The following is a 26,892-nucleotide window of genomic DNA, read 5'->3' as shown; positions in this document are numbered from 1 at the left end:
TCGGTATTGTATACCTTTCTTGCACAACTTCTTCAGATCTTCTCAACGGTAGCCTAAAAATCTGTTTTCACATGAATGGCCACTTTGCCCCTCAAACCGTTCTTCTTCCCTGTTGGTTAGACAGGTTGAGCACAAAACAAGTATTGCTGACGGAAACTAAACACAGGCTGCTGTGAACTAAGTGTACGGCCTTTATTGTAGTGGTTGTGCCTTAAGATCACGGCTAATAACATTTGTATTGTTGTAGGTGAGTTCGAGAATAGTAAAAGGAGGCCTTGAATGAATACACTTCGGCTCTCTCTTGGTTTATTGAGGAAGATCGACGAGCCTGCCAGCCGTGTGTACTCTCATCTAATATCTACATTTAAACTATCGTTTGCCTGCAGGCGGTGACCTGCGCTCGTTATCCACTCAGGTGCAGAACTATGGTATGATCTCATATAGGTCAGGCGTCATTGACATATGAGTGACTCGGGTGCCAAAATCCTCTAGTTAATGGTCTCATACATTAACATACTTGACATACCGCTGAGACTATTACAAGAATCTTTTTGGCACTTTTGATGCACAGACTGCTCAACATATGCGTACAATGCAAACAATCAAAGACAGGCGATCTTAACTTAGTTTACATGGAGAGGGTTCGGGGGTCAACGCCCCCTCAGCTCGGTCTGTGACCAGGCCTCATGGTGGATCAGGACCTGATCAACCAGGCTGTAACTGTTGGCCGCACGCAACCCGACGTACGAACCACAGCCCGACTGGTTAGGTACTGACTTTAGGTGCCTGTCCAGCGCCTCCTTGAAGACAGTCAGGGGTCTATTGGCAATCCCCTTTATGTATGCTGGGAGGCAGTTGAACAGTCTTGGGCCCCGGACACTTATTGTGTTGTCTCTTATCGTGCTAGTGGCACCCCTGCTTTTCATTGCGGGAATGTTGCATCGTCTGCAAGACAGTGTTTGTCTTGCATATGTCTACAAGTTGTCTACCCACTGTTCAGAACCATTTTATGACACCACTGTTTCCTTTTCCACAGTGAAACTGTTGGTTGTGTAGTGGTCAAAGACTGGTTACATAAACCATTATCCACGTCTGTTACGTGTTGAAACCTCTTCTCTGACTTCGCAGGGTTTTTAACATATATTAGATAAAGAGGTCTTCAAAATAATTAAATGATCATGTTACTCCTCAGATGTTATGTTCAATTCTGAAACTGTTATCTAGTGTGAATAAAAAATATTTGTGTAAAATATTTCGAAATAAGCATGGGATTCATTGTTTTAAATAATTTTTAGACAAGTTTCCCCACTTGGGCCTAGATTGCCTGGATTAAGTGAGGATATGGAGCTGATTTGAAAGTGGTGGGGCGGTGCCCTTAGAATAGTGGGGTGGTCCTGGAGGTTATCGGGATGTATTGGCCTGGGAGTGTTGTGGTGTGGGAGATTGGTATCGGGAAGGGTGGGTTTACCGGCGTCGGGGTGTTTGGGTCCGGCCCAGGGGTGGTGGTACTGGGTGAGGGTATGTGTGGCGCGGCCAGGAGTGTGTGTCAGAACGCAGTGGGGTGTGAAGCAAGGTCGGGGGTTGAGGAGTGTTTCATCAGTGCCCCGGGAAGAGGGAGAGCTGTGCATGGGGGGTCGGCTAAGGCACACACCACACGAGTGCCTCACACCTGTCAGGTCGTCACAAGAGGTAAGATGTGTTCATACCTGACGCTTCTCTCTGCTTGCATAACCATCACAACAGTACACTAGTAACAGTACTGCTGCATCATTAGTACTTACACCATCGCTGCTGCATCACCAGCACACTTGTGCCATTCCTACTTTATCACTTGTACTATTCCATTAGAGTGTTATCATGGCAGGCGTTGTTACGCTGATTCATGTTCCACGTTATTCCCAACTTGATGCTCAGAATTGCTTTCAATATTGTATATAATTGTTCATATTGTAATTATTATATGAATAGTCGTCTTCGATTCGTTCTGTAAACAATGGTAAGATATTAGATAAAATTTTTTGCTTTATATTTAGTTTTAAATACTGTTTAGTCTTTTACCGTAACATGCTCACTATTTAGTTAAAATCGTAATATCTCTCGTGTCTGTAAGGTAACAGTCTGGTAAACGGCAGTCATCCAGTGACAGTTCCTCAGTACACACTATGTTCTTATTCACTGTTCTTATTCATTTAAAATTCCACTTGCATTTGAAGATTCTGGTCTGAGACGATGGGGCAGAGGCACAGTGATGTGACAGTAACACTAATGGGATCATCCGATCACTCTCATTATGACTTACAGCGAGGCGCTCTGAAACTTTTCTCATCAAGATCTCACATCAATGAAAAGTTTTATAAGACGTTCTGGAAAAAATGAAATAATTGCCTTGATCTTCGTCTGATCCGACCTAACTAAATGTTGTCTTCTAACCGAAATTCTTAATAACTGAGATATTAATTTACAGAAAGATTGAAACGATAAAGGAGAAACAAGCATGTATTTCCATTAATACGGCTTGCTAATTTTTGCTAAGAGATTAACTCGGAACACGAATAATTATACTTAAATAATTTGTCAGATAACTAAAGACTGTCCTTATGAGAAAAAAAAATTAAAAGTAATCGAAGGCATAAATTACTTGGTAAGAATAAACAATTTGAGGCAGCTATCAAATCATCTCATCTTCACAAGTGTTCTCAAGCAGCCACTAGACCCGGGCCACACAGATTGCAGTTTAGAATTACTGGATCATTTTAATATTAATATAAAAATAAGGAGTCCTGTTAACAAGATCATGGTAAATAAAAATTGCGTTCAGTCAAAACAAAAGAAATTGCTTACAGGAGTTTAAGAATGACTTTATTTATTATGTAAATATTTCAAATATTTAGACGAGCAAGAATATATATCTCTAATATTCTTTAATACATATAAATCTTTAGAAGTAAAAAAATAGATTTCTAGGACACTGATTAACTTAGTATTATCAATATTTAGACTTAAAGTAACATCGTTCTACTTATTTAAAAATAAGTATTTTAGGCCTCTTAACCAGTGATTATGAGATTTCTGGTACACAACAACTAGATTTTGGTTATTAACATTTATCCATTGTTCTATGATTGCAGTGACATCTAGTTTTTCTATTCATACAAAAGTCCCTATCTCATTTTTTTCTAGTACTTCGTGTGATGTATCTACAGAGTCCGTAGATACAACATTCCTTTTTTCCATACTCAGACTACTTACTAGTGACGGACCTACATTTTTAGGGCCTTGAAGCTTGAACTGTTATGGGATCTCCTTCGCAACCAGCAACAGCTACTCGAACATTACACATTAATAACCTTTTAATTGTCATTTTAACTATTATTTTATATTTAATTACACTATATTATTTTTTAAAAATCCCTTCTCATACAGTAGACTCAAAATTTTTAAGCAACATGGACTAAAGTCCCTTCTGGGGCCCATCCAGGATTAGGGGCCCTGAAGCTTAAGCTTAATTAATTTCATAGCAGATCCGCCCCTGCCAATACTAATAATTTATTGACTGAGAAATCCTAACAATAGCCAATTTTACTGAGGAAGTTAAAGATGTAACCGTTGCCATGAAAGAAGCATCCCTAACATTGTACATATTTATGCTAACAATATTTTTTGGACCACTTGCTAATGAATGAATTTGCGTTGTCGTTGCAATGTTTGCTCAGAAAAATGGGGTTAGTTTAAATTACAGGATATTAAATATATATCAGAGTAAGCCCCCTACCTCAGACCCAGGAAAACACATCTTTCTTGCCAGGGTATTAAATTCTCTGTCATTATATCTGAAACTTTGACTCGAATCATTGTGGTCACCTCCTTCCTTCATACTGAATACTTCCTTCATACTGGTTACTTCCTTCCTACCTTCATACTGGTTACTTCCTTCCTACCTTCATACTGGTTACTTCCTACCTTCATACTGGTTACTTCCTACCTTCATACTGTTTACTTCCTACCTTCATACTGGTTACTTCCTTCATGCTGGTTGCCTCCTTCCTACCTTCATACTGGTTGCTTCCTTTCTACCTTCATACTGGTTACTTCCTTCCTACCTTCATACTGGCTACTTCCTTCCTACCTTCATACTGGTTACTTCATACTGGTTTCTTCCTTTCTACCTTCATACTGGTTGCTTCCTTCCTACCTTCATACTGGTTGCTTCCTTCCTACCTTCATACTGGTTACTTCCTACCTTCATACTGGTCACTTCCTACCTTGACAATAGCCGTCTCCTCCCTGCCTTCATCTTGATAACATCATACCTGCCATTGTACTGGTTTCCACCCATCTGCCTTCATACTAGTTACCTACTTCCTACCATCATACTGATCACCTTCCTGCCATCATAGTGTTCACTATCTTCCTGACTTCATATTGCTTGATCCCTGCCTTCAGCCTGATGACTTTCTCCCTGCCTTCATCCATCCTTCATACTGGTTATCTCTTCCCTCCCTTTATTTTAGATATTTTATCCTTGCACTCAAACAGGTCTTCTCCCTGCCTGTAAACTTGCCACTTTCTGCTGTCACACTAATCGCCTCTTTCTTATTTTCAAACAAGTCACCACCTCACTGCCTTCAAACAAGTCACCTCCTCACTACCTTCAAATAAGTCACCTCCTCACTGCCTTCAAACAAGTCACCTCCTCACTGCCTTCAAACAAGTCACCTCCTCAATGCCTTCAAACAAGTCACCTCCTCACTGCCTTTAAACAAGTCACTTCCTCACTGCCTTCAAACAAGTCACCTCCTCACTGCCTTCAAACAAGTCACCTCCTCACTGCCTTCAAACAAGTCACCTCCTCAATGCCTTCAAACAAGTCACCTCCTCAATGCCTTCAAACAAGTCACCTCCTCACTGTCTTCAAACAAGTCACCTCCTCACTGCCTTCAAACAAGTCGCCTCCTCACTGCCTTCAAACAAGTCGCCTCCTCACTGCCTTCAAACAAGTCGCCTCCTCACTGCCTTCAAACAAGTCGCCTCCTCACTGCCTTCAAACAAGTCGCCTCCTCACTGCCTTCAAACAAGTCACCTTCTCACTGCCTTCAAACAAGTCACCTCCTCACTGCCTTCAAACAAGTCACCTCTTCACTGCCTTCAAACAAGTCACCTCTTCACTGCCTTCAAACAAGTCACCTCTTCACTGCCTTCAAACAAGTCACCTCCTCAATGCCTTCAAACAAGTCACCTCCTCACTGCCTTCAAACAAGTCGCCTCCTCACTGCCTTCAAACAAGTCACCTCCTCACTGCCTTCAAACAAGTCACCTCCTCACTGCCTTCAAACAAGTCACCTCCTCACTGCCTTCAAACAAGTCACCTCCTCACTGCCTTCAAACAAGTCACCTTCTCACTGCCTTCAAACAAGTCACCTCCTCACTGCCTTCGAACAAGTCACGTCACTGCCTTCGAACAAGTCACGTCACTGCCTTCGAACAAGTCACCTCCTCACTGCCTTCAAATAAGTCACCTCCTCACTGCCTTCAAATAAGTCACCTCCTCACTTCCTTCAAACAAGTCACCTCCTCACTTCCTTCAAACAAGTCACCTCCTCACTTCCTTCAAACAAGTCACCTCCTCATTTCCTTCAAACAAGTCACCTCCTCACTTCCTTCAAGTCACCTCCTCACTTCCTTCAAGTCACCTCCTCACTGCCTTCAAACAAGTCACCTCCTCACTGCCTTCAAACAAGTCACCTCCTCACTGCTTTTAAACAAGTCACCTCCTCACTGCCTTCAAACAAGTCACCTCCTCACTGCCTTCAAACAAGTCACCTTCTCACTGCCTTCAAACAAGTCACCTCCTCACTGCCTTCAAACAAGTCACCTCCTCACTGCCTTCGAACAAGTCACGTCACTGCCTTCGAACAAGTCACCTCCTCACTGCCTTCAAATAAGTCACCTCCTCACTTCCTTCAAACAAGTCACCTCCTCACTTCCTTCAAACAAGTCACCTCCTCATTTCCTTCAAACAAGTCACCTCCTCACTTCCTTCAAACAAGTCGCCTCCTCACTTCCTTCAAACAAGTCGCCTCCTCACTTCCTTCAAGTCACCTCCTCACTGCCTTCAAACAAGTCACCTCCTCACTGCCTTCAAACAAGTCACCTCCTCACTTCCTTCAAACAAGTCACCTCCTGACTGCCTTCAAACAAGTCACCTCCTGACTGCCTTCAAACAAGTCACCTCCTCACTTCCTTCAAACAAGTCACCTCCTCACTTCTTTTAAACAAGTCACCTCCTCACTTCCTTCAAACAAGTCACCTCCTCACTTCCTTCAAACAAGTCACCTCCTCACTTCCTTCAAACAAGTCACCTCCTCACTTCCTTCAAACAAGTCACCTCCTCACTTCCTTCAAACAAGTCACCTCCTCACTTCCTTCAAACAAGTCACCTCCTCACTTCCTTCAAACAAGTCACCTCCTCACTGCCTTCAAACAAGTCACCTCCTCACTGCCTTCAAACAAGTCACCTCCTCACTGCCTTCAAACAAGTCACCTCCTCACTGCCTTCAAACAAGTCACCTCCTCACTGCCTTCAAACAAGTCACCTCCTCACTGCCTTCAAACAAGTCACCTCCTCACTGCCTTCAAACAAGTCACCTCCTCACTGCCTTCAAACAAGTCACCTCCTCACTGCCTTCATTTTGCAGTTCCAAGAAGTTCACTCTTTCCACGCCTGCTTTTTCACTCTTCTTAACGGTATCATCAATCCTCTTCTGTTTATTTACCTCATTGTAATTGTTGTTATTTTATTCGGCGGCGGAGGCTGCTGCTGCTTCTGCTGCTGCTTCTGCTGCTGCTGCTGCTGCTACTGCTGCTGCTTCTGCTGCTGCTGCTGCTGCTATTACTATTACTATTACTATTACTATTACTACTATTACTACTATTACTACTATTACTACTGTTACTATTACTACTGTTACTATTACTACTGTTACTATTACTTCTATTACTATTACTACTATTACTATTACTATTACTACTATTACTATTACTACTATTACTACTATTACTATTACTACTATTACTATTACCACTATTACTATTACTACTACTATTACTATAACTACTGCTACTGCAGTTTTGCTACGAGCTTTGCCTCAGCTCTGCCTCGGTTCTCCTGTAAGATTTGTCCCAGTTCTGTTTCAGTTCTGCTCTCAACGTTGCTGTATGTCGATCATCATTTCAATTTCAGCTCAGTCTTACCCTCTGCTTTCTCAGTTCTGGCCTCACCTTTGTCTCATCTCGGTCCTAAGCGCTGCCTTAAGTCTTCCTTTGCTCTGTCTCAGCTCTACCATTTGGTATGCCTCAGCTCTGCTAATAACACTGCATCAACACTGCCTTAGCTTTGTTTCAGCTCTACTTTAGTTCTGCATCAGCTCTATATGAGTTCTGCCTCTGTTCAGTCTTGGTTCTTCCCTCAGCTCACTGAAGAGTTCTTCAAGAAGTTAGAGGTTCCAACTTACGATCTCCGACAAAGCTTTGTTGCCGGAAAAAAAAAAACACATTAAGTATAAATAACGCCTTAGGTTCGAACCTTAAACTCTGACAATGGACATAAGAGTATTGTGGTGGTAGTGGTAGTAGCAGTAATAGTAATAGTAGCAGCAATAGTAGTAGAAGTAGCAACAGCAGTAGTAGTAGTAATGATACATTACCTAAGAATTCGCTATCTAATCTCCTTTGAACAGCAGGTAGATCACGTGTAATGAGTGTTGTAAAGATCTACCAATTCTGCAAGTGTTTCCAAATTTGTTTACGTAGAGACACAAACAAAATGTTCAGTAGGTCTCAGTTGCAAGGATGCAATTGTTTGCAGTATTAGTTAACATTCTGAGTAACACACGAATCATATTATTGTACATAATTATTTAGATTCTTATGCCTTGGTGCTAATACAGTCAGATACTATTATTAAGTGCGTCATGGGAGTCGTATCCATTCAATCGGATGAAGATTATTAAATTTCTACCTAAATTAATTAGTAATCGGACTATGTCCAGCAGGTGACACTTCCCGGGTTGTTAAAGTCACGAAACACTTTAAATCTTAAATGTATTGAAGCTTATGTAGCGTTTCTTATAATTCAACAGCAAAAGAATGATTTTATATGAATTTTAAAAGAAATGTTTTATAATCTTTCCTCTCGTTCATGGCTTAGATTTTTATTATTTCTACTATATTTAATGTAATATGAAAAATCATTTGAGTTAGCCTCGACTGATGGTTATAACTAAGGATTCAGACTCTGGAGATCAAGTCGTTAGTGACGTAATAAAGGGATCTGAAATAAAATATCGTACACAGAAAAAATTCTTACCGAAATATCTTGGTTTATAAAATTTAAGGTTTATGTTAAGGAAGCCAGAGTATAATTATGGTCATTAAGATCAATCAGATTCACATTTATACAAATTACAGACACACATCAAAGTAATCAAGAAATTTGGGGTTTTACACACATTAATTTGTCACGGGAGATATAAACAATAAAAATGCAGTTCTCAAGACGAATTCTTTGGATAAGATTTATCAGGAGGACGATAACTCGTGGAATAAAACCTATGTATTAGTGTATGTATAAAATAAGATTGAAAGGTCACCGTTACAAGTGGAATTGCTTCCACGTGGCTCTTATGCAGGGACGAGCGGCTGGTAGTCTGAAGCTCTTGAACTCTAAACTCTTTATCTTAAAAACCTTGAGCACTGATTCAGCAACTTATACCCACCTCTAAAGTAATAAATCTTCACGGTTTGAACACGACATTGTAATTTTATTTACCCTATTCATTCAGCGTGGCCAGAGGGTGGAATGAGTCATTTGCTGTACTACCGAGACCCTACATTTAACTGTCTTGTTAGATGTAACATGTTCTTTTGCAAAATATACCCTCGGTTTAGATTGTCAGGGCTTCTGATAGCTGCCTTTTCCATATAGCCCCCAGCAACATGTACCTCCCTCAGTATTTCTTCCATTAAATTCCAGTAATTCGCAAAACACCATTCTTTTGCTGCTGATTTCAACTATATAAGTAGAGAAAGCGAAGTTAAGCACACTACTACCACCCAAAACAAAGAGTTTACTTTGAACCAACTATATAATGATCAGTATATGAGTGAGTAGAGTAAACTTGTGTGTCACTTATCAGTAGCTCAGGTAGACATGTTATTAATTCTTGATAACCACAAGAGACAGCCTGGCGGAGGAACTGATAAGACCGACCTGTTGTTGAGGCTTATCTGTAGTGATGGTGGGAGCAAGTGAGCCCTCTTGCCTCATACTGGCTAACACTAATCTCAACATGCACGTGGGTACTTGCCTATTTCTTTTCTCCTATTTATGGTTGCTGAGATCGAGTTTCACCTCTTGGCCCCACTTCATAAATGGCTGTTAGCAGGTTCAGTCCCTCCTAGCCCCTGGGGCTCTACGATCATTATTTTGAAAGCAATATATGGAGCTTACTTCCATTACCTTGTCATCCAGGTCATTTCAGTTTCTGATCACATCGGCTGATTAAATATTTGCTAGCATAACTGTGATTCACTGGTCAACACTCGTTTTCTGGCCATTGATATTACACCGATTTTAGAGTAAGTTTGTGGTGCTGATTCCGAATATGTCTTAAGTTTTGCTTGATTGGCTCTAGTGTTTGATAAACTTGGTATCCCATTGAAAAACATAAAAGATGTGAAAAATTTGTTGATCGGGCGGGGCTCACTTACGAACCACATTGATTTTTTTTTTTAAGATCATGCGAAAATCAAATTAAGTAATACACTCTACCACTTCATTCTGTATAATAACAAATTAACATAGTAAAATAATTCAGATACCACTAATTTCTGCATAAGAAAACGTTTGTAAGATTTTCTTCAATATTGGTTACCATTGTTCAATAACACACATATCAAGCTTCTAACAGAGCTGTCTATAAACAGCTGCCAATCTCCTGGTCGATATTCAAGTCCCATTCGAAGAAGTCCGGGGATGTTATTGCAGTATACAAGTTTTTGTAAGAGCTGCTGGTGTGTTGAAATGCTTAATATTCACTTCCAGTGCTATCACCTGTGTTACATCCTAAACTCTGACATTGGACAACAGTGGTATGGGAACGTCGTCGCTGTGTCCCACAGGACTCCTTGCTGACTCCAAATCAGGGTATTCCCACTTGACTTTCCTCTATCAACTGAAGCTTTTCACATTCACCATATAGAAATAACAGTCGTCGTGGTATTTTTCTCATCTCTCCATACCAAAGGCACAAAGTTTAAACTTTTCCTTTGCTTATTTTTTTCACTGTCATAAACATTCTACATGGGTTTTGCATTCCATATGGTATGCTTGGAGAGCATGACTTATCTTGTTCTCTAAACGCCACTCCAAGATAAGTAAGATATGTTTGTTTTACAACATCTGTGATGTTTTTCTTTGTTTTTGCAATGCGTATTCGCCATAAATGTAGCAAAATACATTAGGATTGTTTAAGCAGGTTCTTCGTGAAGAACTGATATTGATCTGGAAAAAATAACAAAATGAAGGTTGCAATATTGTCACGTCGTTGTTGTTGATACAACTCTCGTTAAATATTAAATTATTTAAAAATAAAATTCTAATCTTTGTTAAAACTATCTGTATATACAAATTGTCTCTATATATACATATGCACACATTATGGCTAAGTTCGCTGTTAACTGAGGGTAGGTATGCAATATCTCACAAACTAGAGCCAATTTGAAACAACTACTGCCATTTTCGAGTTTAGCAACCCGAAAATATCCTAAATAACTTTAGATACCTTTGGCAACGAATTTTGTTTTTTGTCGACCAGTTATTACAACTGAATCCTAATATACCCATTTAAAAATCTCTTAACAGCGTTCTCCCTGTCCACCCTATCAAGTCTTAGCGCTTTTCGTTATCATATTATCTCTGGTATTACTAAGCTCTAATTTTTATATTTACTTCCTTTGGCGATTCGAAAAATATTTTTTTATTATCACACTGGCCGATTCCCACCAAGGCAGGGTGGCCCGAAAAAGAAAAACTTTCACCATCATTCACTCCATCACTGTCTTGCCAGAAGGGTGCTTTACACTACAGTTTTTAAACTGCAACATTAACACCCCTCCTTCAGAGTGCAGGCACTGTATTTCCCATCTCCAGGACTCAAGTCCGGCCTGCCGGTTTCCCTGAACCCCTTCATAAATGTTACTTTGCTCACACTCCAACAGCACGTCAAGTATTAAAAACCATTTGTCTCCATTCACTCCTATCAAACACGCTCACGCATGCCTGCTGGAAGTCCAAGCCCCTCGCACACAAAACCTCCTTTACCCCCTCCCTCCAACCTTTCCTAGGCCGACCCCTGCCCCGCCTTCCTTCCACTACAGACTGATACACTCTTGAAGTCACTCTGTTTCGCTCCATTCTCTCTACATGTCCGAACCACCTCAACAACCCTTCCTCAGCCCTTTGGACAACAGTTTTGGTAATCCCGCACCTCCTCCTAACTTCCAAACTACGAATTCTCTGCATTATATTCACACCACACATTGCCCTCAGACATGACATCTCCACTGCCTCCAGCCTTCTCCTCGCTGCAACATTCATCACCCATGCTTCACACCTATATAAGAGCGTTGGTAAAACTATACTCTCACACATTCCCCTCTTTGCCTCCAAGGACAAAGTTCTTTGTCTCCACAGACTCCTAAGTGCACCACTCACCCTTTTCCCCTCATCAATTCTATGATTCACCTCATCTTTCATAGACCCATCCGCTGACACGTCCACTCCCAAATATCTGAATACATTCACCTCCTCCATACTCTCTCCCTCCAATCTGATATCCAATCTTTCATCACCTAATCTTTTTGTTATCCTCATAACCTTACTCTTTCCTGTATTCACTTTTAATTTTCTTCTTTTACACACCCTACCAAATTCATCCACCAATCTCTGCAACTTCTCTTCAGAATCTCCCAAGAGCACAGTGTCATCAGCAAAGAGCAACTGTGACAACTCCCACTTTGTGTGATTCTTTATCTTTTAACTCCACGCCTCTTGCCAAGACCCTCGCATTTACTTCTCTTACAACCCCATCTATAAATATATTAAGCAACCACGGTGACATCACACATCCTTGTCTAAGGCCTACTTTTACTGGGAAATAATTTCCCTCTTTCCTATGTACTCTAACTTGAGCCTCACTATCCTCGTAAAAACTCTTCACTGCTTTCAGTAACCTACCTCCTACACCATACACCTGCAACATCTGCTACATTGCCCCCCTATCCACCCTGTCATACGCCTTTTCCAAATCCATAAATGCCACAAAGACCTCTTTAGCCTTATCTAAATAATGTTCACTTATATGTTTCACTGTAAACACCTGGTCCACACACCCCCTACCTTTCCTAAAGCCTCCTTGTTCATCTGCTATCCGATTCTCCATCTTACTCTTAATTCTTTCAGTAATAACTCTACCATACACTTTACCAGGTATACTCAACAGACTTATCCCCCTATAATTTTTGCACTCTCTTTTGTCCCCTTTGCCTTTATACAAAGGAACTATGCATGCTCTCTGCCAATCCCTAGGTACCTAACCCTCTTCCATACATTTATTAAAATAATTGCACCAACTTTCTTCTTCTCTTTTTTAGTAAATGTCTACAGGAGAAGGGGTTACTAGCCCATTGCTCCCGGCATTTTAGTCGCCTCATACGACACGCATGGCTTAAGGAGGAAAGATTCTTTTCCACTTCCCCATGGACAATAGAAGAAATAAAGAAGAACAAGAGCTATTTAGAAAAAGGAGAAAAACCTAGATGTATGTATATAAATATGCATGTGCGTGTCTGTGAAGTGTGACCAAAGTGTAAGTAGGAGTAGCAAGATATCCCTGTTATCTAGCGTGTTTATGAGACAGAAAAGGAAACCAGCAAAATATCTGTCCATTTAGATTTGGAACTAATCATGTTGAAGGCCTCTGCATTTATTCCAGTTGCTGGACAGGTAAGGGTTCAAAGCAGGTGTTGCATACTAGAAAGTGGGTCTCATAAATCTCATATTTAGTGTCGTAAATGTCATTTTGTTGAGATTCTTGAAAGCTAATCAGTGATGCGCAAAAACACATTTTGTGTACGAATGGTATATAATACCGACAAGATGAGATTAAGACACATGTGCAACATCTGGGTATCTTTATTGTAGACGTTTCGCCATCCAGTGGCTTTATCAATACAAATTCTAGGACATAACTTGAAGACAGTAGAACTATGTACAGAAGATGAGGTAATCAGTCCCTCAACCTAGGAGTAGGTGCGAAGAGCACCATAGTCGTGGAGATTCTGAAGCAGAAGAAAGGATCCTGGCGCTTATATAGTAACGTCAGGTGTAGCAGACGAGGGCATATTCACTGGTAGGCGGGATTCCCCAGTGGAAGTAGGTCCTTCCCAAAGAGATGGGTTAGTTGTAGTAGTAGTTGTCGTAGTCGTGAAGGTTATGTACATGTCCTCAGAATTAAGATTCCATGATGTTGCAGTGTCTGACAAGTTGTGTACGAATGGTATATACACAACTTGTCAGACAGTGCAACATCATGGAATCTTAATTCTGAGGACATGTACATAACCTTCACGACTACGACAACTGCTACTACAACTAACCCATCTCTTTGGGAAGGACCTACTTCCACTGGGGAATCCCGCCTACCAGTGAATATGCCCTCGTCTGCTACACCTGACGTTACTATATAAGCGCCAGGATCCTTTCTTCTGCTTCAGAATCTCCACGACTATGGTGCTCTTCGCACCTACTCCTAGGTTGAGGGACTGATTACCTCATCTTCTGTACATAGTTCTACTGTCTTCAAGTTATGTCCTAGAATTTGTATTGATAAAGCCACTGGATGGCGAAACGTCTACAATAAAGATACCCAGATGTTGCACATGTGTCTTAATCTTAGTGTACTGTTGATAAGACAGCAGAGAGTTTGCATTAATGGGGAGAAATCAGAATGTGGGCACGTCACAGGTGGTGGTCCACAGGGGTCAGAGTTGGGCCCCTTGTTCACAGTTTACATAAACGACATAGATGAGGGAATAAATAGCGACATAAGCAAATTTGTTAATGACACTAAAATAGGCCGTCCAATTCATTCTAATGAGGACACTAGAGCACTCCAGGATGATTTGAATAGACTGATGCATTGGTCGGAGAGGTGGCAGATGCAGTTTAATATAGACAAATGCGAAGTTCTAAATGTTGGACAGGAAAGTAACCATGCCACATATAAACTAAATAATTTAAATAATGGTTAGCAGAAATCTGAAACCAAGACAATAGAGCATAAAGGAATAAATAAAGGGGATGTAAATAGTGTTCTGAAAATATCCAGCCTAGACAGGACTCACAGCAATGTCTTTAAGTTGGAAAAATTCAGATAATAGAGTTGTGGATGAGTGGAACAAACTCCCAAGTACAGTTATAGAGGCTAAAACGTTGTGTAGTTTAAAAAATAGGCTAGATAAATACATGAGTGGGTGCAGGTGGGTGTGAGTTGGACCTGACTAGCTTGTGCTACTGGGTCAGATGCCGAGCTCCTTCCTTAGGTGAATGTGACCTGACCTGACTGGGTTTGGGCATTGGTTTAAGCCGGTGGGAGACTTGGACCTGCCTCGAATGGGCCAGTAGGTCTGTTGCAGTGTTCCTTTTTTATGTTCTTATGAGTGGGTGTGAGTGAGACCTCACTAGCTTGTGCTACTAGGTCTTATGCTGTGCTCCTTCCTTAAGTGGAAGTGACCTGACTAGGTGGGTCACTGGTATAAGCCGGGGAGTAACATGGACCTGCCTCGCATGGATCAGTAGGCCTGCCGCAGTGTTCCTTCTTTCTTATGTTCTTAAGACATGTGTGTAACAGTTAGGTATCTTTATTCCGAAACGTTTTGCCTACACAGTACGCTTCTTCAGTTGAATATTGAAGCATCAGAATCAGTAGAAATGTGAAGATGATGTAATCAGTCCATCATCCTGGAAGACGTAGATTTGAGGTGATCAGTCCCTCAACCTGGAGAAGAGTTCTACTCCTTAGTCTAGAACAGTGTGAAGCTGAAGCAATTGAATAGAGATTTATATAATGTCAAGGTGAGGTGGAAAATATCTAGACATAAGAGACGGGGCACTAGCAGAAGTAAGAAGGTAATCATTAAGAAGAAGCGCAGCAAACCTGCTGTATACCATTATCTTCACATTATCAGACACTGCAATGCACAGGACATTTTAGAGACAACTTTACTGCCTGACCACAAGTTACGAGTGAGAAGGATTGAGAGGGACCTTCCCAGTAGGTTTGCTGCACTTCCTCTCAGTGATTTCCTTTTTACTTTTAGTGGCCCCCGCCTCTTATGTCAAGATTTTCTCCGCCTCACCTTGAAAGTATATATTCTCTTTCTTCAGCTTCTCATTGTTCAAGACACTGGAGGGACTGATCACTTCAAAGCTATGTATTTTAGGGAGATGGACTGATTACACCATTCATACAGCTCTACTGCTTCTGCTGCCTCTATATTCGAGTAAAGAAGCCTACTGTGTAGACGAAACGTTTCGAAATAAAGATACCTAACTGTTGCACATAGCTTACTGATCAACTTGTCGGTATTATATACCATCATATTCACATTTTTAATCTATTGTTACCTGTCTGTCCTTTTTCTAGATCGTTCGTACTATTTTTGCTATCTGTCACATCTGCTAATAGCTGTGTGTGTGTGTGTGTGTGTGTGTGTGTGTGTGTGTGTGTGTGTGTGTGTGTGTGTGTGTGTGTGTGTGTGTGTGTGTGTGTACGTACTCACCTAATTGTACTCGCCTAATTGTACACACCTAATTGTGGTTAACGGGGGTCGATTCAGAGCTCCTGGCCCCAGCACTGGTCGCCACTAGGTCACTCTCCGTGGTCCATGAGTGTGTGTGTGTGTGTGTGTGTGTGTGTGTGTGTGTGTGTGTGTGTGTGTGTGTGTACTCACCTAATTGTGGTTGCAGGGGTCGAGACTCAGCTCCTGGCCCCGCCTCTTCACTGATCGCTACTAGGTCCTCTCTCTGCTTCCTGAGCTTTGTCATACCTCGTCTTAAAGCTATGTATGGTTCCTGCCTCCACTACATCACTTGCTAGGCTATTCCACTTCCTGACGACTCTATGACTGAAGAAATACTTCCTAACATCCCTGTGACTCGTCTGAGTCTTCAGCTTCCAATTGTGACCCCTTGTTTCTGTGTCCCCTCTCTGGAACATCCTGTCTCTGTCCACCTTATCTATTCCACGCAGTATTTTGTATGTCGTTATCATGTCTCCCCTGACCCTCCTGTCCTCCAGTGTCGTCAGTCCGATTTCCCTCAACCTTTCTTCGTAGGACATTCCCCTGAGCTCCGGAACTAGCCTTGTTGCAAACCTTTGTACTTTCTCTAATTTCTTGACGTGCTTGACCAGGTGTGGGTTCCAAACTGGTGCTGCATACTCCAGTATGGGCCTGACGTACACAGTGTACAGTGTCTTGAACGATTCCTTACTAAGGTATCGGAACGCTATTCTCAGGTTTGCCAGGCGCCCATATGCTGCAGCAGTTATCTGGTTGATGTGTGCCTCCGGAGACGTGCTCGGTGTTATGGTCACCCCAAGATCTTTCTCCTTGAGTGAGGTTTGCAGTCTTTGTCCACCTAGCCTATACTCTGTCTGCGGTCTTCTTTGCCCTTCCCCAATTTTCATGACTCTGCATTTGGCAGGGTTGAATTCGAGAAGTAAATTGTTGGACCACGTGTCCAGCCTGTCCAGGTCTCTTTGTAGTCCTGCCTGATCCTCATCTGATTTAATTCTTCTCATTAACTTCACATCATCTGCGAATAGGGACACTTCAGAGTCTATCCCTTCCATCATGTCATTCATATATATCAAAAATAGCACTGGTCCTAGGACTGACCCCTGTGGGACCCCGCTCGTCACAGGCGCCCACTGTGATACCTCATCACGTACCATGACTCGTTGTTGCTTCCCTGTCAAGTATTCTCTGCTCCATTGCAGTGTCCGTCCTGTTATACGCACTTGATCCTCCAGCTTCTGCACTAATCTCTTGTGACGAACTGTGTCGAAGGTCTTGCACCCCAGGAAAACGCAATCAACCCACCCTTCTCTCTCGTGTCTGCTGTTACCTTGTTATAAAACTCCAGAAGGTTTGTGATGAAGGACTTGCCTTCCATGAATACGTGCTGGATGTCGTTTATAATCATGTCCCGTTCCAGGTGCTCCACCACTCTCCTCCTGATAATCTTCACAATGGCTTTGCATACTATACACGTCCGTGACATAGGTCTGTAGTTTAGTGCCCCGTTTCTGTCTTCTTTCTTAATGATGGGGACTACATTTGCCGTCTTCCATACCTCAGGTAGCTGCCCAGTTTTAAGGGATGTATTGAAGATTGTGGTTAGTGGCACACACAGCGTCTCTGCTCCTTCTTTAAGAATCCACGGGGGGATGTCCAGACCCCTCGATTTTGAGGTATCGAGGTCACTTCGCAGCTTCTGCATCTCCTCCGTTGTTTGTACGCCATCCAGCACCTGTTGGTATATTTCCTGTTTGTGTTCCCCTCTGCTGTCTTCTCAGAGCCATTCCTGTCTCTACTGTAAATACTTAAATATCATGCTGAGCTCCTCGCGTACCTCGTGATAGTTTCTTGAGAGTTCCCCACCTTTCCTCAGCCTGATCACCTGGTCTTTGACTGTTGTCTTCCTCCTGATGTGGCTGTACAGCTGGGCCTCCCTCCTTACCTGTGCACACTCGTTCCTGGCTCTAATATTCTTATATTCCTGTGTTCTTCACCTTCTTTACTTTTTCCATTCTCTGTTGCACTTGGCTTTTTTTTCTCCTTACATCGTCGGGTAAACCAGGGGCTAGTTCTGGTCTTCCCATTATTTCTGTTGCCCTTGGGAACAAACCTTTCCTCTGCCTCCTTGCATTTTGTTGTTAGGTATTCCATCATTTCATTTACCGGCTTTCCTACCAGTTCTTTGTCTCACTGGACCTCTTGCAGGAAGTTCCTCAAACCTGTGTAGTCCACCCGTTTATAGTCTGGCTTTTACCATTCAACTCCTGTTACCCTCTCCACTTGTAACTCTACTATGTATTCAAAGCACAGAACCACATGATCACTAGCTCCCAGGGGCCTCTCATATGTGATGTCCTCAATGTCTGAACTGCTCAGGGTAAACACAAGGCCCAGTCTTGCTGGTTCATCCTCCCCTCTCTCTGGTAGTATCCTTAACATGTTGATGCATGAAGTTTTCCAGTGCCACATCCATCATCTTGGCTCTCCATGTTTCGGGGCCCCCATGTGGCTCCAGGTTTTCCCAGTCGATATCCCTTTCATTGAAATCGCCCATCACCAGTAACTTTGCTCTGCTTGAGTGAGCTCTTCTTGCCACCTCAGCCAGTGTGTCCACCATTGCTCTGTCGCTGTCTTCATATTCCTCTCTTGGCCTTCTGCAGTTATGTGGTGGGTTATAAATAATTGCAATGACTTCCTTATGTACCCCAGACCAAATTGTACCTACTATGTAATCCCTTTCTCCATTCACATCCATGCCTTCCATTTCCTCAAATCCCCATCGGTTTTTTATAAACAGTGCAACCCCTCCTCCCCCTCTGCTCTTTCAATCTTTCCTCAGGATCTTTATTCCATTCGCATTCACGTACCTAACCTTCAACTTCTTTTCTAAAACTGTGGTTCTGTTAGAATATTGGGGTTGGGGGAGCAGGAGCCCTGGCGGGGGCCTATGGGGGGTTGTGATGGGGTGGGGTTTGTGATGAGGGGGGCAGAGTGCCCATATGGGTTGCTGTAGGTGTGGGGTTTGTGATGTGGGGGATGGGGACAGAGGGAACAGTGTGTGGGTTTTGGTTTGGAGTGTTCAGTTGCATTGGGGTTGTCGTAGTTGGAGTCCTTCTGTGGGTGTTTCTGGAGGATGTGTTTGCTTTTCCACTTACGTCTGAGTTCTGCTCATCTTCATAATTGCCTCTCGTTCCTTCTTTCGTCTTTGCACCCTCTCTTATAGTATCGTCCTTTTTGTGTTCTGCCTCGAGTGAGGTACATTCTCCTGTACTCCGGTTGATCCCTCAGTCATGCTTTCTCCTGCAGGATCCTGGATCGACCTGATTTTGCCTTGAAGCTTACTTTGACAGGCCGTTTTCTTCCACTTGCAAACAACCCAATTCTCCGGAAATTTGTCACCTGCGTCATGTCATCCTCACGTATTGCTCTCATGATGCCTTCAATCGCTTTTTTCCTATCCTGTTTTCTTTCATCATAGGTTTCCCCCTTGACTTCCTGGAACCCATAGACAAAAACTGACCTTCCCTTTCGTCCTCCCACTGTGTCTTCCTTTGCATCCCCTGAGATGTTTTAGTTCCTTCCATTGAAGCGTTCTTGCCTTCGATCCCTTCCCTGGCTGAAGCCCCTATGCTAAGTTGTCTGTCTTTCCTGTTCAGCTGTTCCTGGCCATTGCAGTTGTCTGTTAGTCTGTGAATAGAGCATAGCTCCTTCATTGCCTTCAGAACCCTCATTTGTTCTTAGTGTGCTCCTTGTCCTGGGCCCCATATGGGTCTGATAGGACCTTCGCATACAGTATAGTTCCTTTACTCCCTACAGGCCCTTCGTCTGTAACTGATATAGAAGTCGCTGATGTCATGGCTGTGCTGTTCTTTGGTTCTCTAGGCTGTTTCGGGTTTTTCAGTTCCTCTTCTGTGCACTGCATTTTAGCTTCTGCTGCTTTGGCTTCTAGCTCCCATTCTTACTCTCTGCAGTTATCCTCTCCTCCATTTTTTTGCCAAGCTCTTCTAGCTTACTTCTCCTCTCTGTCCCTTTTTGTGAGCTCTACCTCCCAATCTTCCCTCCCAGATACATCCACCAGACCCCTGGTTCTCTGCCTTGCTCCTTGGTAATTCATTTGTTTTTTTACCACAGAAAGAGCTTATGTATCCTCAGGAGTGAGTGCATGTAGGTGTGAAGGTGGGTGTTTGTTGTAGGGAAGGAAAGGGTAAGGGAGGTAGGGAGGGGGTGAAGGATATAGAGTAGGAGGGACGACAGTGACAAAGGGAAAGATGGATTAGGGGTACAAAGGGGTACAAGGAGTGAGAGGGAAAGGAATTGATGGGTAAACAAGGGGGAAGAGGAGGAGAGGAAGAAAGATGAAGAGGGCGTGGAGGAGAGTGTGTGTGTATATGTGTGTTTGTATGTGTGTGTGTATGTCTGTATGCGCGCGTGTGTGTGTGTGTATATATGCATGTACGTACCTGTGCGTGCGTGTGTGTGGAGGTGGGAGGGAGGATACACTGGCAGAGGGAAAGATAGGTGGGGGGAGGACAGGGGGGTGCAAGGGGAGGGGGGAGAGGAAGGGAGGGAAAGGCTAGGGTTGAGAGGGAATAGGGGGAAGACAGGGGAGGAGGAGGAGGAGGAGGAGGAAACGGAAGACAGAGAGAGAGAGAGAGAGAGAGAGAGAGAGACAGACAGACAGACAGACAGACAGACAGACAGAAAGAGGTGCACTAGTAAGTATGAATGGGAGGGTGTTGGTATCTGGATAAGAAGTTGATTTCCTTGGGGTGATATTTGACTCCAAACTGACCATGAAGAACCACATTGTAAATCTTCCAAACAAGGCAGCCAGGAAGCTTACAACACTTCTCCATATTTCACATCGGCTTGACAGTAGGGGTTGCAAGATTCTGTATGAGGCACAAGTACGCTCACACCTTGAGTATGCTCCACTTTCTTGGTATGTCTGGCCTCCCTCTCATCTGCGACTGCTTCACGGAGTAGAGAACAGAGCAAGACGTCTTGTCTCTCGCCTTGACCCATCCTGGATAGAACTGTCATTTCAGCAGAGCCTTCAACATAGGAGGGATGTGGGTGGCCTTACTTTAATGTACAAGGCCAACATTGTCAAAGTACTACACTTGGCTTCACTTCGAGGACAATGAGAAGCGAACTTCTATACCACAAGACGAGCAGAAAGCAGCAACTTCACTCTGGCTGTACCCTTCTCCAGAACATCACATCATCTAAGATTATTTATCCCCAGGATTACTCGAGTCTGAAACACATTTGTACAGCATTATGGTGTCAACGAGATATAGTCAGTTGATCAAATGAAAATGTTGGCCCACATATGGCTCCAACTTCATCCTCTTCTCTACTTGTATATTTCATAATAAAATGATTTCAAATGAGCTGATGTAGGTAACAGCTTTTAGCTTGTCAATAAAGTTAGAAATCATTAACTTGTATTTAGCTTGTCAATAAAGCTAGGGATCCTTAACCTAACCTTGCCAAATCCTGTGTAAAGACAGAGTGAGAGAGAGAGAGAGAGAGAGAGAGAGAGAGAGAGAGAGAGAGGATAAAGAGGGAATGGGGCGAAGGGGCAGGGAGAGGGGAAAGATGGGTTTAGGGTGTATTTGCGGTCAGTTTACACGAGCCAACTGGCTGTTCATGTATGTATGTGCATACACACAACTCAATCGTGCATGCGTGTGTACTGGCTGTGTACTGTCGACCAGAGCCTTCTTATCCTCGCTACCTTGATTTAAATAAAATAAGTCACACTGGGTTATCCTAGGTTCTCTACACGTATGCTCCTATGTATGATAACCTATACACTGTACTTGTGTATACCTGAATAGCTTTACTTACTGAATAAACCATGTTAGTGTATTTTGTCTGACCTTAGCGCCTGTGAGCACAGTCGTTGTGCCTCTTGGTGCTCCCACTTAAGTCCCTCCCCACTATCTCTGCTTTATTAAGTGTTAAATGCTCTAAGTATGATATTCAGCTCTCCAGAGCAGGGTTAATGACCTTCAGCTATCAGTAATTCAGAGCCAGGCCCAGCTCCCTCATGGAACCACAAAAAAGGCTATGTACATTACATCTAGCAGAACTGTCGTCTGGATTCCGCTCATGCAGCTGCACGATGCTTCACGATTTGGCTTCTGCTTTCTCTTCTGTTTCTTCACTGTATTCACTAACTCATCTATCCTTATCTCTTATCTCCCTGGCTTGGGTCGCACTTATTCTGGTTGAATATGCTGGTCCTCCTCTTCGCTGCTTGCTACTATACATCCATTCTCTCCCTGCGTCAACAGTCTGGTCCTGTCTATACCACTTCATTCTCCGAATTGTTCCGCTTCCTGAAAAAATACATTCTACCAGCCTTATGATTCATGAGTTTTCAGCTTCCAGTTGTGCCCTTTCCATATTTCTCATCTGTGAAGCATTCTGTTCCTGTTTGCTTTGTCATTTCCTCTCAATATTTTGAACATCTTTATCATAATTTCCCCTAGTTCTCCTGTCCTCCAGCGTCATTAGGTTGAGTTCCATTAACTTTCCTTCATAGGACATACCCCTTAGTTCCGTGAGTAGCATTGTTGCAAACTACTGCACTTCCTCTAATTTTTTGTTGTGTTAGTCAAGGTGTGGACTCCATACTGATGCTGCTTATGTGGAAAATATCAGTATTTTCAAGAATCCGTTACACGTACCCTCAACTGCGGGAATGGGGACGTAGGAGAGAGAGAGACGACGTCTAGAGACAGGTTTCAGTTCTGTAAATACTTAATGCTAAGAATTAGCCTCGTAACTCCTAGGCTAATTATACACTACAGTAACTACATTACTACTTCTAAGTTAGAGATAGTCGTTAGCTTACTGTAGTATTATATATCCCATACATTAATTAAGCCGTAGGCACCCTCAACCCGCCAGTTTGAGGGCCCACAGGGTAGGCTTAGCCGACGGCGAGTCAATTACAGTTCAGCTGTGAGAATGGCGTCCTTCCCCTCTGTGTCCTTGTGAGGTGAATACATTCATGCACCATACAATCACCAAGGGCAAGGGACTCGCTAGCTGGAGCAGGCAGTTGCGTGACTCACACAGGTATTCTCAGTTAACCCCCCCTCCCCAAACACTACCACGTGAGTATTGGTGACTGCATTCAGGCGTACACATGTGTAGAGGTGGCACTCCCACGACCAGAGATTACCCTATCAGCTGCCTATCACAGTCACACTGCCTTCTGTGAGGAATACAGGTCAGTACCCCATTGAATTACCCTGGCACAGAGAGGCAGGTTTCACACTGAATTCACAACTGAACCAGGGACCAATAACCTGGCTCAACTGTAACCCCACAGCCTACTGAAGTTTAGGCCTGACATAGATGTCCCGTCATATAAAAAGAAAAATTTTCGTTTCTCTAATATTGTGGGAGACGGAGAGTGCGTTAAAAGAAATAACTTATTACTGCGATTACCAATGAATTTTTGAGTTACATACCATTTCTTCCCTAATAATTTGATGTTTAGCTGGAGGCTAAAACTGCCCGGTCACTGCACGGAGAAGACCCGGACCGTGACCCTTTTCGGTGACCCTAAACGTACGCGGGGACTAAAAGCTTACTAAGTTGAATATACAGATATCAAAAATTTACTAAAAAAAACATTTATGTGATAAAAACTGATATTGATCCTACATATCTGGTAGGCTCAAGTTACCATGCATGACTTTTTTTTTTACGTCTAAATTGAATCGGGATAATTTTAGTAAATTAAGGCCTACATTTATTAAGCCAGTAAATGTTGGCCTTCTATTTAATGACGAAGAAAACAAAAATCTCGGTTCTTTCAATCATCGAATCGACAATTGATTACGTATCTTCTATATAAAAATTGTTCGTAATGTTAGACACTTTATAAGTCATTTTTTCACGAAACTAAAAAGCATTTTGCAACACCATCAACTTGGGAATTCGTGCAATTGTTAAACATGAATAAACGCTCATTTACTGCAATGGTATAAACCTTTGTAATAAATACCAACAAGTTGGTTTAAAAAGACACGTAAGCAAACGCTATGACATGTTTATTAGAAAACGTTTCGGTCCTGGGACCTTGATCACTTCTAACAACACGGGAGTCACGTGATCTCATCATCTACCCTTCCTCATCCCAACATGGCATTCTTCAGGTCACCATGCGTCACTCACACCTCATTCTTCAGGTCACCATGCGTCACTCACACCTCATTCTTCAGGTCACCATGCGTCACTCACACCTCATTCTTCAGGTCACCATGCGTCACTCACACCTCACTCTTCAGGTCACCATGCGTCACTCACACCTCATTCTTCAGGTCACCATGCGTCACTCACACCTCATTCAGCAGGTCACCATGCGTCACTCACACCTCATTCTTCAGGTCACCATGCGTCACTCACACCTCATTCTGCCGGTCATGCGTCACTCACCTCATTCTTCAGGTCACCATGCGTCACTGACACCTCATTCTTCAGGTCACCATGCGTCACTCACACCTCTTCAGGTCACCATGCGTCACTCACACCTCACTCTTCAGGTCACCATGCGTCACTCACACCTCACTCTTCAGGTCACCATGCGTCACTCACACCTCATTATTCAGGTCACCATGCGTCACTCACACATCATTCTTCAAGTCACCATGCGTCACTCACACCTCATTCTTCAGGTCACCATGCGTCACTCACACCACATTATGCAGGTCATGCGTCACTCACACCTCATTCTTCAGGTCACCATGCGTCACTGACACCTCATTCTTCAAATCACCATGCGTCACTCACACCTCACTCTTCAGGTCACCATGCGTCACTCACACCTCTTCAGGTCACCATGCGTCACTCACACCTCATTCTTCAGGTCACCATGCGTCACTGACACCTCATTATTCAGGTCACCATGCGTCACTCACACCTCTTCAGGTCACCATGCGTCACTCACACCTCACTCTTCAGGTCACCATGCGTCACTCACACCTCACTCTTCAGGTAACTATGCGTCACTCATACCTCACTCTTCAGGTCACCATGCGTCACTCACACCTTATTCTTCAGGTCACCATGCGTCACTCACACCTCATTATGCAGGTCATGCGTCACTCACACCTCATTCTTCAGGTCACCATGCGTCACTGACACCTCATTCTTCAAATCACCATGCGTCACTCACACCTCTTCAGGTCACCATGCGTCACTCACACCTCACTCTTCAGGTCACCATGCGTCACTCACACCTCTTCAGGTCACCATGCGTCACACCTCACTCTTCAGGTCACCATGCGTCACTCACACCTAATTCATCAGGTCACCATGCGTCACTCACACCTCATTCTTCAGGTCACCATGCGTCACCTCATTCTGCAGGTCATGCGTCACTCACACCTCATTCTTCAGGTCACCATGCGTCACTCACACCTCATTCTTCAAATCACCATGCGTCACTCACACCTCACTCTTCAGGTCACCATGCGTCACTCACACCTCTTCAGGTAACCATGCCTCACTCACACCTCACTCTTCAGGTCAACATGCGTCACTCACAGCTCACTCTTCAGGTCACCATGCGTCACTCACACCTCTTCAGGTCACCATGCGTCACTTACACCTCTCTTTATGTCACCATGCGTCACTCACACCTCTCTTCAGGTCACCATGCGTCACTCACACCTCTCTTCAGGTAACCATGCGTCACTCACACCTCACTCTTCAGGTCACCATGTGTCACTCACACCTCAATCTTCAGGTCACCATGCGTCACATCTCATTCTTCAGGTCACCATGCGTCACTCATACCTCTTCAGGTCACCATGCGTCACTCACACCTCTCTTCAGGTCACAATGCGTCACTCATACCTCTCTACAGGTCACCATGCGTCACTTACACCTCTCTTCAGGTCACCATGCGTCTCACACCTCTCTTCAGGTCACCATGCGTCACTCACACCTCTTCAGGTCACCATGCGTCACTCACACCTCTCTTCAGGTCACCATGCGTCACTCACACCTCACTCTCCGCCTATATATAATGTCTTTCTACCTCTGTATGTTAGAAGTGATCAAGGTCCCAGAACTGAACCGTTTTCTATCAAATATGTCAGTGTTTGCTTAAATTTACTGCAATAAACAGCAATTAAGCGAAATGGGATTTGTTTAAAACAATTGACCTGTACGCGTTTTTGTAGTTTCAGTAAGTGGGAAAATTCTTAAGGGTAAAAAAGCCTTTAAATGTAATAAGTTAAGAGTAACAAGCAAGAAGATATCCAGTAGAGATAAGCTACAATTTTGTCACCAATTGCTTTTAGCTATTTGTTTTTTGTTTCCCTTAGCTTCTTATATAGATAATGATTGTTAATGTTAAATATTTTCATATTCAAACGAATACAGTACTTAGATATCTCCATAATATGAGGATCTAAATTTCGTGCTGCCAACAACAGTGACAGAAAAAACACACATGGAAGAAAAAGCCTTTAATAGTATTGATCCTTAATAAGAAATAAAGATGATACAATATACATGCACATTTGTCTGAATTTGGCATCTTATGTATGGTTTGACAAAAGACGAATATAATTGAAATATTGATAGGTTAAAAACTGGTTCTGCGTTTTCAATCATTTGTTTTGCGCAGCCAGACTGCAAAAGAACGGGATGAACATTGAGTAATTCAAGTGGATTTACAAATTACCAGGAGCAGCTACGGAACAACAATGTGGAACTTCGTGCGGATCATCTTAGCAGGCCAGGTGCTGCTGACGGCGGTGCTGCTGACGGCGGTGGTGGCACCTACACTGGCAGAGGAAATGGAGCCACCGGGGGAGGTGGAAGAGGCTGAGCATTCAGTGAAGGTAGCTGATGTACCAGTGGTGAAGACGATCAACGGTAAGGTGTCAGGTGTAAAGGAACAATCCATCGGAGGCAAAACATTTTACTCCTTTC

General features: G+C 43.1%; 1 long non-coding RNA gene across 1 annotated transcript; it reads left to right on the top strand.

Moving 5' to 3' along the window:
- Positions 1 to 1,444: 1,444 nt before the first annotated feature.
- Positions 1,445 to 26,865, top strand: LOC138851751 (uncharacterized). The gene is made up of 2 exons (XR_011391382.1): positions 1,445 to 1,689; positions 26,645 to 26,865. It is a non-coding gene; the product is annotated as an uncharacterized lncRNA (long non-coding RNA).
- Positions 26,866 to 26,892: the final 27 nt, after the last annotated feature.

This window comes from Cherax quadricarinatus, unplaced genomic scaffold (genome assembly GCF_038502225.1).
Source record: "Cherax quadricarinatus isolate ZL_2023a unplaced genomic scaffold, ASM3850222v1 Contig1928, whole genome shotgun sequence".
Lineage (NCBI taxonomy): Eukaryota > Metazoa > Arthropoda > Malacostraca > Decapoda > Parastacidae > Cherax > Cherax quadricarinatus.
This window is presented reverse-complemented; position numbering and strand designations above follow the sequence as displayed.